Source organism: Caretta caretta, chromosome 1 (genome assembly GCF_965140235.1).
Source record: "Caretta caretta isolate rCarCar2 chromosome 1, rCarCar1.hap1, whole genome shotgun sequence".
Classification (NCBI taxonomy): Eukaryota; Metazoa; Chordata; order Testudines; family Cheloniidae; genus Caretta; species Caretta caretta.
Window position 1 is genome coordinate 79,893,332 of NC_134206.1, and position 12,490 is coordinate 79,905,821.

Sequence of the window (12,490 nt, forward strand, 5' to 3'; positions counted from 1 at the left end):
ATTCAAGCATGGAATTTGTGTCTATAGGGATTCTATGGTTTAGTTTGATTCATTTCAGTTTTTACTGTATATATGACTCTATGCTTTTTTCAGATATAGTGCCACTACCCCACCAACGTGACTATTCCTGTATATTTTATACCCCGATTCTACTGTGTCCCATTGAGTACCATTATTCCACCAAGTTTCTGTGATACCTATTATATCAATATCTTTATTTAATACAAGGCACTCAAGTTCACCCATCTTAGTATTTAGACTTCTTTCATTTGTATACAAAAACTTATAAAATTTGTCAGTATTTAGTTGCCTGCCTTCATGTGATGGAATTGAATGGGATTCTTTTTCATTTCACTGTTTCTCTTCAGTTCCTATCTGTACTTTATCAACTTCTATCCTCTCCTCTTTACTGGGATATAGAGTATCCCATTTAATAAATCCTCCTTTAAGGGATGTATCTGTCTGAACTACGTGCTCTTTCACACCTGTTGGCTTTTTTCCCAGGCCTTAGTTTAAAAACTCTCCTACAACCTTTCTAATTTTACATGCCAGCAATCTGGTTCTGTTTTGGTTTAAGTGGAGCCCATCCTTCCTCTATAGGCTCCTCCTTTCCCAAAAGATTTCCCAGTTCTTAATAAACCTAAATCCCTCCTCTGAACACAATCGTCTCATCCACACATTGAGACCCTGCAGTTCTGCCTGTCTAACTGGCCTTGCGCATAGAACTGGAAGCATTTTAGAGAATGCTACAGAGATTGGACTTTAATCTCTTACCTAGAAGCCTAAATTTGGCTGTCAAGACCTCTCTCCTATCCTTCCCTATGTCACTGGTACCAACATGTACCACAATCACTGATTCCTTTCCCACACTGCACATAAGTCTAGATCAGTGGTGGGCAACCTGTGGCCCATGGTCCCCATGCAGCCCATCAGGATAATCTGCTGGAGGGCCACCAGACTGTTTGTTTACATTTGCATGACTTCCCCAGCTCCCAGTGGCTGTGGTTCGCCGTTCCTGGTCAATGGGAGCTGCGGGAAGAGGCAGCCAGGCCCGCGCCGCTTTGCACTTGGCAGACAATTCACCATGTGATTCTCCCACTCATCACAAAGCCAGCTATCTATATTTCTAATAATCTAATCCCCCTTTACTATTACCTGTCTCTTACTAATAACAGGGGTCCCTCCCTCAGAGAGGTATCCTCAGTGTGAGAGGATACCCTGACATCACCTGGAAGGAGGGTCCCAACTATGGGATTATTTCCATCCACTCAAGTTTGATACCCTCCATTCCCAAGACTTTTATTGTGCTTAACAGCACAGAGGCTGTCAGACTGGAGGTGAGACCTCTCTACTGTGTCCCAGAATGTCTCATCTGTGTACCTCTCTAGTCCCTTAGTGTCCCTCCTCCACTTCAGCCAATCTGGTCTCAAGAGTCTGTATTCAGTCTCTGAGGGCCATGAGTTCCTTGCACTGAATACACATATACACCACTTTCCCATAAGGCAGATAATCGTACATGCTGCATTCAGTGAAATAAACTGAACAGCCCCCACTCTGATGCTGGACTTCTGCTGTATTATTGTTACTTGCAGGGGGTTGCGTTTGAATTTGCTCATTTATTTTTTGGGAGGTGGCATTTATTGATTTACGTTTAGAGAATTTGTTAGTTGTATCAACTCTCCCTCTCCTTCTCTAAACTCCATGGGAAAACTCCCCTTTTGCTAGCTCCTCTGGTTGCTTAGGAGCTGGCTTTTTAAATGCCTGAGTTAGCCTCATGCCCTCATCAAGGATTCCGAAGGGATTAGGGATCAAAGGATGGCAGGCTAGAGCCTTGTTAGGAATCTTTCAGCTTTACCTAGCAGGCTGCAAGACTCGGACTCAGCACACCCCCAAACAGGACACACTATAAACTTCAAGCAAGCAAGCACACAAACAACAAACTCACTCCAAGGTTCATGTAGTCGTTCGTCCTTCACCTGGAGAACTCCCTCACCAAACTCTCATTAGCTGCTACCATGCGCTAGCTCCATATGGTCTTCTCTGGTGTCACACTACCACACCTGCAGTCAGCAGAGTTGTTTAAACTGAAGTTTAAACAAATTCAAGGGTGCCCAGAGCAAATGACAGATGATCTTTCAATTTTGTACAAACTGAAAGAATTAATAAAATACTGAACTAGTGTCTGGAGACATATCTCCAATCTGTGAATTTCAGCTGATGTGGGAACATGAACTATGAATTTCTTGACTTGTGTGTGTGTGTAAAATATCAACCTGAACACTGTATAATGTAGTTTTTGTATTGAATATGCTGTATCATTCTAAAAATACTTGTGGAGAAAGAGGCACTATTAAATATCTAACAAGAAAAATAAAATATACAGAAGGTATTTTTCTTGGGTTTGGTCCACCAGAAGTCAATTTCTTCTAGGCCCAAGGTTGAGCCAAAAGCATTTGTCAGTTAAGTTCTTTATCTGAACAATTTTTATGACTTCCTATTCTAACTTATATTATTTAATCACTCAAGTTGGCAAGTACAAATATGCCATTTCTTTGCTAATACAGCATTTTTCTCTAACACTGTAGATGCCAAGTAGAATTGTAGGTTTGTTTATTTGTTAGTTTTTGTAAAATCTAAAGCAGTTTTGTAAGTTGGAAAAAAACAAAAGCTTGTTCTAATAAAAATATTGACTCTAACGCTTGACAGGATGGAACCCAAAGAAACGTTATACCCTGATTTTTCTTCCATTAGTTTAAATTTAGGGATTTTATAATTAAAGTGTGAAGGCTAACTTTATTTTGCTTATAAAATACATGTTTTTCCTTTTGTAGATTGTCAAAACTGAATACGTTCAGATTAGAACTGTCCTGTCAAAAGGAACGAGGCACTTCAGACAATGGGTATGGAACCTTTCACATCTAAGTAGCTGGTTTGAAACTTGGGACCAGGTCCAGCAAGTGCTTAACTTGCCAGTGTTTCTAATCACTTTTAAAGTTAAGCGTGTGCTTAAGTATTTGCTGAACTGCGGCCTAGCTCTGTAACTCAAGGATTACCATTTGATGGCATTGCAGAGGCCTATGAGAGTTAGTGGTCTCTGTCCAATATCTAGTCCACCCCCCCCCACCCAAACACTAATTAACTTCCTGGCTGGCAGTATCTGCAGAGAAACAAAAGGCAGAGGTGGGACTCCATTCTCTCTGTCTAAAGTTGTCCTTCCAGGTGAGGTTTGAGGCATGCCATGGGGCAGCACGGAGAAACTTCCATTGTCATGACCTAGGCGATAACAATATGCCTGTTCTGTGGATAAACAGAAGACTCCTATTGTCAGAGCTGACACTCTGGCACTTTCCAAAAGAAAATACGCTTTTTTTAAAAGATCAAAGGGAAACCTAAGAATATTCAATCCATGTTTAATAGCCACACAAAGAAATACATTTTTAAATTGAACAATACACTAAATTCTCCTTATATTTTCCTTTGCTTTCTTCCCAACACCGCTACGCTGATTATTTTCATGAAACTTATGTCAGCACCAAACTCCAGGATATCATGTTTATTCTCCAAGTGTTTCTACATAGTGCTCTGCACAAAGTAAAAGCTGTGCTCCCATCTGGCATAAATTAAGAACCATGCTTAGTTTCCCTGTGGCAAATACTCAAACAATACACATAATTTCTCCAACCCTGGCCACGCACCTGAGGGTTGCTTAGTCAGCACACAAAACATATTGTGGGTTGTGTGAGCCCAGCAAGATGCTTGTCTAGCTTCCATGATCACTTGAAACAGACCACAAAAACTTAAAGAATAGATGTCAGTCTACATATATAGGATATGTCTACACTGCATTGTAAATCTGGGTTTGTGGGACACAGGCTTGTGGACTACGTGTCTCCAAGCCTGTGTTTGAGTGTCCACACTGCATTGTAAACCTGGGCTTGCAATTGCTGGACCCAGATCTGACAGCCGTGCTAACACATCCATACTGCACTATGCAGACCATCTGAGCTGGGCCTGCAGCTTAAGCTATGTCTACACTGCAAAATGACAGGTCTTGGACCTGAGTCACAGCAGAACTCGAGTTCTGACCCACCTCCCCTAGCAGAGTCCTAGGACCCAGGTCCTCAATGCTTGCTGACCCAAGCCAGACTGATTTGTGTGTGGATGGAAGTGGATGCTTGAGCTCAAACCTGAGTCAGAGCCCAGGCATAGTGTGCAGTGTAGACTTGTCTTTAGTGAGAGTTGAAAAAGTTAATGGATAAACCCAGGAAAACAGGAATACATCTAGCATGAATGATCACTTGAAAATGTTTGTTTTCTCTTATTTGCCAGGCTGGTGAGAGTTTACTGTAGGGGCTTGAGCTTAATTAAAGTTGCCAGAGCATTTAAAATTGGCATTAAAAATAGGGCAGAACAACATAAGAAGAAAAAAAAGCATTCTGGAGAAGGAAGGATTCTGATGTCAGTATTCCAGTCATCTGTGCATTGAGAAATGTCAAGAATGGCACGTGTACCATAATGAGGAAACTGCAATGAGGCAACGTGCAAAAGTAAAGCCTACCAATTTATCTCCTACCAGCGAGGGATAGATCTATACAAAGCATCCTTGATACTTGTTGTTTAGTAAACCAGGTGTTACTTATAGAACTACACCGTACTTCTCATCTGTAGCTTAACCGTTGTCAGTAGGGGTGTCAAAGATACTAGGATCTGTGCCAGTGGAGCTAGTTCTACTAAGCTGAGGATCTATCCCAGATGATTTGTATTATTATTAATAATCAATTGCACTGCAGTACCCCTGAGGCCCCAGTGTGCAAAGCACTGTATGAATATATAATGAAAACATGGTGCTTACCCTAACATGCTTACAACATATGGAATTTGTGGGTTTTTCTCATTAGCATTTTTGAGTCTGTCAGGTTGCCTTTTATATAGCTAACACTAGATATGGTCTTAGGGAAGTTTTCAGTTCATGCCTGACTAAAATATGAGACGATCAGACCCTACATTTGTTTATCTCACCTGAGGGGACAAAAATCAAATTTAAATTTCAAGACGTGTGTTTGCCTAATGCCAAGGTATTTCTGTTTATTTGTGTTCCTGCAAAGCTGAAATGCACAGCCATTATAATTATGATTCTTGATATCAAGATTAACTTCTCCTAACTGAAGAACACGAGAGAAAATAAACAGAGCCCAGGGACACAAATAAACAGAAATACCTTGGCATTGTAAATGGATATTATGCTACATACTACTCACCTTTATCAGTGCAGGTGCACTAGCATCTTCTGGATAAGACATCTCCACTTTTAAAATAGTAATTGGTTAGTAGAATCATTGAAGTTGCCCTGAAGACACATGGGATAGATTCTGATCGGACCAAAGGTCAGTAGAGTTATTTTGGATCTACACTGAGGCAATCGAGATAAGCATCTGGTGTGCATAATTCTAAGCAAGGGCTTAAGGATCTTTCTGAGTTGATTCTATTGATACTTTGTTTTGTAAGTAGGGTTCTAGCAGACAAGCTGGCAGTGTTGTGTTAATGAAACTATTTGGAAGGTTGTGGGAAAACAACAGAAATTTATAAGTTCAAAGCTGAGCCACAATTTTCAGGAATGAGCTACTGGAAGTAGATGAAGATGCAGAAAGAAGATTGAACTCTTCTTTGTCTGCCATCATTTTATGCTGTCTGGGACACTGTATTGGGCACAGTTCTGCCATCCTCCCACGTCTTTTGTAGCGCTAAGTTTTCTCCCACAAGCATTCCCATCAATTTCAGTGAAACTGCTTGCAGAGTCAGGAATAGTGATAGTCAATGTGAGAAGCCTGCCAAAATCTAGCCCTTAGGTACTATATATTCCTCAGGCATAGTTCTCTTTGCATTTCCAGATTATCACCATTAAAGCAGGGATGCTTGAATGACCTCTTTAAACTTGAATCAAATAATCTACTTTTTTGTGTGAGGGAAAACATGATGCTTTCTAAGGCAGCCACATAAAACGTCCCCCACATCACAACAGAACTAAGGTGTCTTTCAAAGTCATGTCTTAAGGTGTTCAGTGTCTTTCTCAGAAGATTGATAATCTTTCATTTGAAGAATAAAGTTTCAAGCCCTTCTGGTTGCAAAGATAGCCTTTGCTCTGTAAATCAATGTATTGCTGTCTTATGTGCTGTGCTCCCAGAGAGCCTAAACTTGGAACCAACAGTGTGCTGTTTGCGTCCTTCATTTGTCTTAAGGGATAGGAACTTCCAAACCCATTATTAACCCTGAACATGGTAACGGTTTTAAGAAAATGGACCTAAAACTGAAAGGCCCAGCTAAAATTGTGGCACTCCAAGTGTGGGGGCATAAAGATGGGCGGTACTAGGAGCTGTGCTGTGAGGGGGTCAAGGTGGGTTAGATAATATCTTTTATTGGACCAACGTCTGCTGATGAAAGAGACAAGCTATCGAGCTACACAGAGCTGAGATGGTGTGGCAGGTTTCTTTTGTTGACCCTGCCTACTATCAGGTGCGGTGACAAGGGCTGGTCAGGAAATTTTCAACAACACATTTTTTGTCAGAAAATGCCAATTCTTCAAAAGCAAATATTTTTGTGGGAAATGGTTAGATATCACAAACGTTTCCTCAGGGATGGGGGGAGAAGAAAGAAAACAAGAGAAAAAAGGAGAGCGAGAGGAGCTCAACCTCTAGAATAGCCAATAACTGAGCTATTAGGGCCCTGATCTGGCATGTAGGAGACCCAAGTTCAAATTCCTCGTGCTGATTCAGGCTAGGGACTTATATCCAAGACTCCAACATCCCAAGTAAGTGCCTTAATCACTGGGCTATTGCCTATTCTGGGATGAAGCTCAAACTCTTCTGATGAAGCTGTTCCATTTTGTACAAATAGTTAAATATCCATTGTCCAGAAAGAAAGAGAGACTAGCGGTTAGCCCAGTGGTTAGACTCAGACTCAAGTTCCTGCTCTGAATCAGGCAAAGCAGGGATTCATATGTGGGTTTCTCATTGCCCAGGTGAGCGGCCTACCCATCAGGTTGCTGGCTACTTTGGAGGTGCATTTCTCTCTCTCTCTCTAAGGTTTGTCTCAGTTTGAACAGGATTTTTTTTTAATTTCAAAGTTTTGGGGGAGATGGGCAAACCATTTCCCAGCCAGTTCTAGCTGTGATCCTGAATAGAAATCCCAGCCAATTTCTGATTAACATGATAACGTGTTGTTTTTTATCCCTGTCTTGGGTATAAAGGTCATGCTAAAAGCTCTCTCTAGAGAGCTCCTGTAGGGAATCCTAGGAACAGCCTAGCTTGGGAAAGAAAACTTAGGCCTTCCTGATGTTCAGAGCATCAGCTCTCAGGGGATTTGTGGAGGAGCTTCCATAGGATCTGAAAAAGTAGTGGGAAGAACATGCCATGTCACCAGCCCAGATGCACTCAGTCTGGCTCTTTACCCTACGTGGTATTGGAAGGGATCATCAGGGTCTAAAATTGAAAAGCCAAGGTTCAAAAATACTAAAACAACACCATATATTTATCTGAAAAGTGCCTTACAAGCGTTATTAAATTAGTCATAGGTTGTCTCCTCTGTGTGGAGCTTTTATTTTCAAACCTGTTCATTTAATTATGAGGTACACCAGCCTTGTTAATTAAAAAAAAATAGCTATTTTGCATATCAAACAGTATTCAGGGGCCATATTCAGTCTTCAGTTACCCACAACGAAACCAACCTGGCATCATCACTAGCAACCAAGTGCAATCTGACCTCACTGCTTTTGCCACTTTTAAAAACTATATTTCCAAGATTATGTGAATTGCACCATTATTTTTACTATAAAGTTGCAAAAATAAAACTGCAACCTTCATAATAAAGTAAGTTCTGTAAAGAAATTGAAGAGTTCATATCTAAATTACCATAGCTATTGCCAACTCTATGTCCTCCCTCAGAGTTATCTGTTTGCTTTGACTTGGTTTGACTTGTATGGAAGTAACACTTATGCTCGGTCATGTTGATTCAATGAGATAACCAGCTCCCAAATCTCTTCTTCCTTCCTCTTGCTTTCATGTACTAAGTCATACCACCAGACACTAATTTCCTGCTAACACAGCAACAAGCTTTTGAGATGTCTTCATGTCAAGATGGCAATAATTCCACATGCCCGATGTTGACAATGACCCTCTTCCTCTTTGCAAATTGTACAATAGTCTTTGAGAGTCAGAGCCAGCTCAATTTATTAATCACCACTAAATTCCTTCTGCCCTGGGATAAGACTGTTTTACCATATACAGAAGCAAGTCTAATTTCTGCCTCAACTGTTTTACATTCACACTCATTGTGGTTTTGAGATTTCATTTACAGATTATTCACTGTAGAAACAGACTGCACAGAATGAGGAAAAGAACTTTATCTGAGAATACATTTCAATGGCTTACTAGACTGTAAAGACAGGGGTTTTGAATCTCAAATGATAAGTAATTGACTCAGAGGATTGTATACAATATTAATGTGTTATAAAAGTATATCAAGTAAGGTCTTTTATGAAACCTAATAATACACTAATAATAATTAATATAATTGTGCAATGTATGTATTAATACTATATGAGGAATTTTGGATACTCACTGATACTATACTTTGAAGTCTCTGACCAGACAAAGGGAGAAACAGATTTTCTCCCAAATAGGAGGGAAGGCAGCTATTTAATTCTACAGTGTGAATTAAACATTATGAAATCAAAACATTTACATACAAATCAGCAGAGGGATGGGAAGTCCACAGGAAGGGAAAACTAAGAGGTCATCTTTCATCTAGGGAGACAAGGGAGACCAGCACCTCGTACTTCTGTGGAAGGTGCTGACTGATGGGAAGTCAGCCAAGGATGGACAGAATAAAGATTGGTAAGAAATCTACTTTAAACCAAGACTGTAGATTAAGTTTTAGCCACGAGAAAGCATATTGTACTTTTATTTGCTTTTAACCATTTTTGTCTTTATCCCTTAAACTTACTTAAAACCTCTCTCTTTTTGTTAATAAAGTTGTTTTACTTTTAATCTAAACCAACCCAACATTGCATTTGTTAAATCCAGTTAAAGTAATAAACTGTGCTTTTGTCTTCTCTGAGTTGTCCAGGAGAGGGGTGGATACTGCAGGGCAGATGGTTTTGGGGAAATTCAGGACCAGAGTGTGTGTTGGTGTCACCCTGCAAATAGTAACCAAGGCTGGGGGAGACCAGGGTGGGGCCATTGTGTTGTAGGCAGGCTGCTGGGGTCAAAGCACTTTCACATAACACAAGAACCAGGGGTCACCCAATGAAATTAATAGGCAGTAGGTTTAAAGCAAACAAAAGGAAGTATTTCTTCACACAACATGCAGTCAACCTGTGGAATTTGTTGTCAGCAGATGTTGTGAAGGCCAAAAGTATAAAAGAATTTGATAAGTTTATTGATGATAGGTCCATCAATGGCTATTAGTCAAGATGGCCAGGGACGCAAGCCCAAGTTCTAGGTGTCCCTAATCTCTGACTGCTAGAAGTTGGGACTGGATGATATGGGGTGGATCACTTGATAAAGTGCCCTGTTCTGGCTACTCTCTCTGAAGCATCTGGCACCGCCCACTGTCAGAAGATAGATGGGCCACTGATTTGACCTAATATGGCTGTTATGTTTAATGCCTTTTATAGTAATGTCTAAAATACTTTCTGGAAAAACCCATTGAATTTCCCTGCACTTTAATGGGATTGTATCTGTTCTTTTTCTCCTCTCTCACGGTCTTGGATTCTTTTTGAAAAACAAAGTCTTTCAGAAAACTGAATGGTGCTAATATTTGTGACAGGATGACTCTACACTGCAGCAGCATTGACACCAGCCTTTCCCAAACTTCAATCATCCCATTCACATGGAGGTAAGATTTTTCATGTATTTTAAGGTTTGCTCCTGACTGCAAGTGTATTGTATGCATGTAGGCACACAATATGAATGAACACATGACAAAAGCTGCAGAAAACTCTCAAACTTTAAAAGCATGTCCCCCGTCCCACCCCCAGGTTTCCCAAAGGGGCAAAACAGTTTGCTGTAGCTCTACTCAAGAGCTAAATTAACATGTGCTTTCAAATACAGCACTTACCCTAAGGGAAAACATGTACAAAAATGAAGCAAACACAAATATCCATTACTGTACACATCTGCCTTTGAGAATTTAACAAAAAAAATACCCTTGTTCTCTACTAACAGTTAGGCTTTGGAATCTTTCCAAGCATAACAGTTATACATAGAGAACATTCTAAAATATGGTTTTTAAACAATTAAATAAGAACAAAGACTTTGGCAGGGTACCATTTACTTTGTACTTCATACCCCTGTGCCTGCTCCTGTTAGAATAATAAACACAGGGCACAGATGCCAGGCTGTAAGAGATATTTGTCCAGTGGGGACCTCTAGCTTCCTGGCATATTTGTCAGAAATTAGTTTTGGTGGGTTTGGAGTTGCCTTTTTGTCTGTCACATCAGTAAGTGTTTGCATTAGCCTATCTGGGTTGTTTGTGTTCTTCGTTTAACAGTGTTGCTTTTAAGCTATTTGCATATGTATTTGTATATGAAGTTAAGGTGCAAAGTAAATCCATGAAACCCCAGCTCCTGGCACATGTCCGCTCATTAACCTGACACATCCATTCCAGCACACATTCTGCTTTTTGTTCTGAATCAGGGGGATAAGCCATTTAACCCAGGGCCTGTGGTCTATGGAAATTACTTATGGATTGTATTTTTAGCAGTTGTTCCTACTATATCTCCTTGTAATTGTGAACACAAGGTCTGCCAAGATGGATTAGATCATTGGATTCATCTAGTCTGGCATCCTGCCTCTGGCAGCAGCCAATGGCTGATTTTTTAGAGGAGTGAAAACTCTCATAAAGTGCCTAGCCAGCTGTACTAGACTGTGTACTGAAGGAGATTCCTTCCTCATCCATGCACGTGATCAGTTTATATCCCAACACACTGGATTTGATGGAATATTCTATTTCCTACCATATGCTTTTAATTCAGATGTTTGACTTCCTTCTGAATCTCACAGGCTCAGTTAGAGGTGATCATTTCCTTTAAACAGGGTCCTGCTATTACTGTGGCCTAAGAAAAAATGGTTACTTACTTTCTTGTAACTAGAAAATGAGTATTTGTGGCACCTTAGAGACTAACAAATTTATTTTGTCTCTAAGGTGCCACCAGTACTCCTTTTCTTTTTGTGGATACAGACTAACACGGCTGCTACTCTGAAATTTCTTGTAACTGTTGTTCTTCGAGATGTGTTGTTAACGTCCATTCCACATTAGGTGTGCACACGCCGCATGCACGAGTGTCGGAAACTTTTTCCCTTAGCGGCTCCCGCCGTGCATATATACCCCCACTGGCCCGACCCCCTCCAGTTCCTTCTTGCCGGCGACTCCGACAGAGGGGTAGGAGGGTGGGTGGTGGAATGGACGTGAACAACACATCTCAAAGAACAACAGTTACGAGAAGGTAAGTAACCGTTTTTTCTTCTTTGAGTGCTTGTTCACTTCCATTCCACATTAGGTGAATCACAAGCTTACCTCTGGAGGAGGGTAGGAGTCATGGAACAACTGCTCGGAGGACTGCTCTGCCAACCACCGCGTCCTCTCTGGCCTGCTGGTTGTGAAGGTGTGCACCAAGGACCAGGTGGCTGCTCTGCAGATCTCCTGGATTTGGACCTGTGCCAGGAATGCCGTGGAAGTCGCCTGCACCCTGGTCTAGTAGGCTGTGACTGCCGGGGCTGGAACACCTGCGAGCTCATAGCACGTCCGGGTGCAGCTTGTAATCCAAGACGAAATCCGCTGTGCTGACACTGGGAGGCCTTTCATCCTCTTGGCTACAGCCACAAACAGCTGCACGGATTTCCGAAAGGGCTTGGTGTGCTCCAAATAGAATGCCAGCGCTCGACGCACATCCAAGGTGTGCAAGCTGTGGTGACTCGGGTCCGCATGGGGTTTCGGGAAGAACACCGCCAGACAAATGTCCTGGCCCAAATGGAATTGGGAGACCACCTTAGGGAGGAACTTGGAGTGCAGCTGGAACTGCACCTTGTCCTTGTACTGTATACGGCGGCTCAGAGGTGAGGGCCCTCAGTTCGGACACCCTTCTGGCCGAGGTAATGACAACCAGAAATGCCACCTTCCAGGAAAGGTGGAGGAGAGAACAAGAAGCGAGGGGCACGAAAGGGGGTCCCATGAGTTTAGAGAAGAATAGATTAAGGTTCCATGGAGGGACTGGTGGGCGGGAGTACGGGAACCCTCTCCAACCCTTTAAGGAACCGTCCCACCATTGGGTGGGAAAACACCGAGCCCCCTGAGAACCCCGGATGGAAGACGGAGGTGGCCGCCAGGTGCACTCTGAGTGAGGACGGGGCTAGCCCTTGCTGCTAGAGGTTCAGGAGGTACTCCAGGATGGCCTGCACTGGGGCCTGGCATGGTCGCACCTGTCGGGGTTCACAAC

General features: G+C 41.9%; 2 long non-coding RNA genes across 2 annotated transcripts in view; one reads left to right on the top strand and one right to left on the bottom strand.

The window, feature by feature from the left end:
- Positions 1-12,490, bottom strand: part of LOC142072367 (uncharacterized) — a 230,362-nt gene that overhangs the window by 100,711 nt on the left and 117,161 nt on the right. The gene's annotated exons all lie outside the window — the stretch shown is intronic.
- Positions 1-12,490, top strand: part of LOC142069661 (uncharacterized) — a 53,258-nt gene that overhangs the window by 10,473 nt on the left and 30,295 nt on the right. Inside the window, exons 2-4 of the long non-coding RNA XR_012665597.1 lie at positions 2,832-2,900; positions 8,803-8,888; positions 9,785-9,891. This is a non-coding gene — a long non-coding RNA (uncharacterized LOC142069661). The remainder of the gene's footprint in view (positions 1-2,831; positions 2,901-8,802; positions 8,889-9,784; positions 9,892-12,490) is intronic.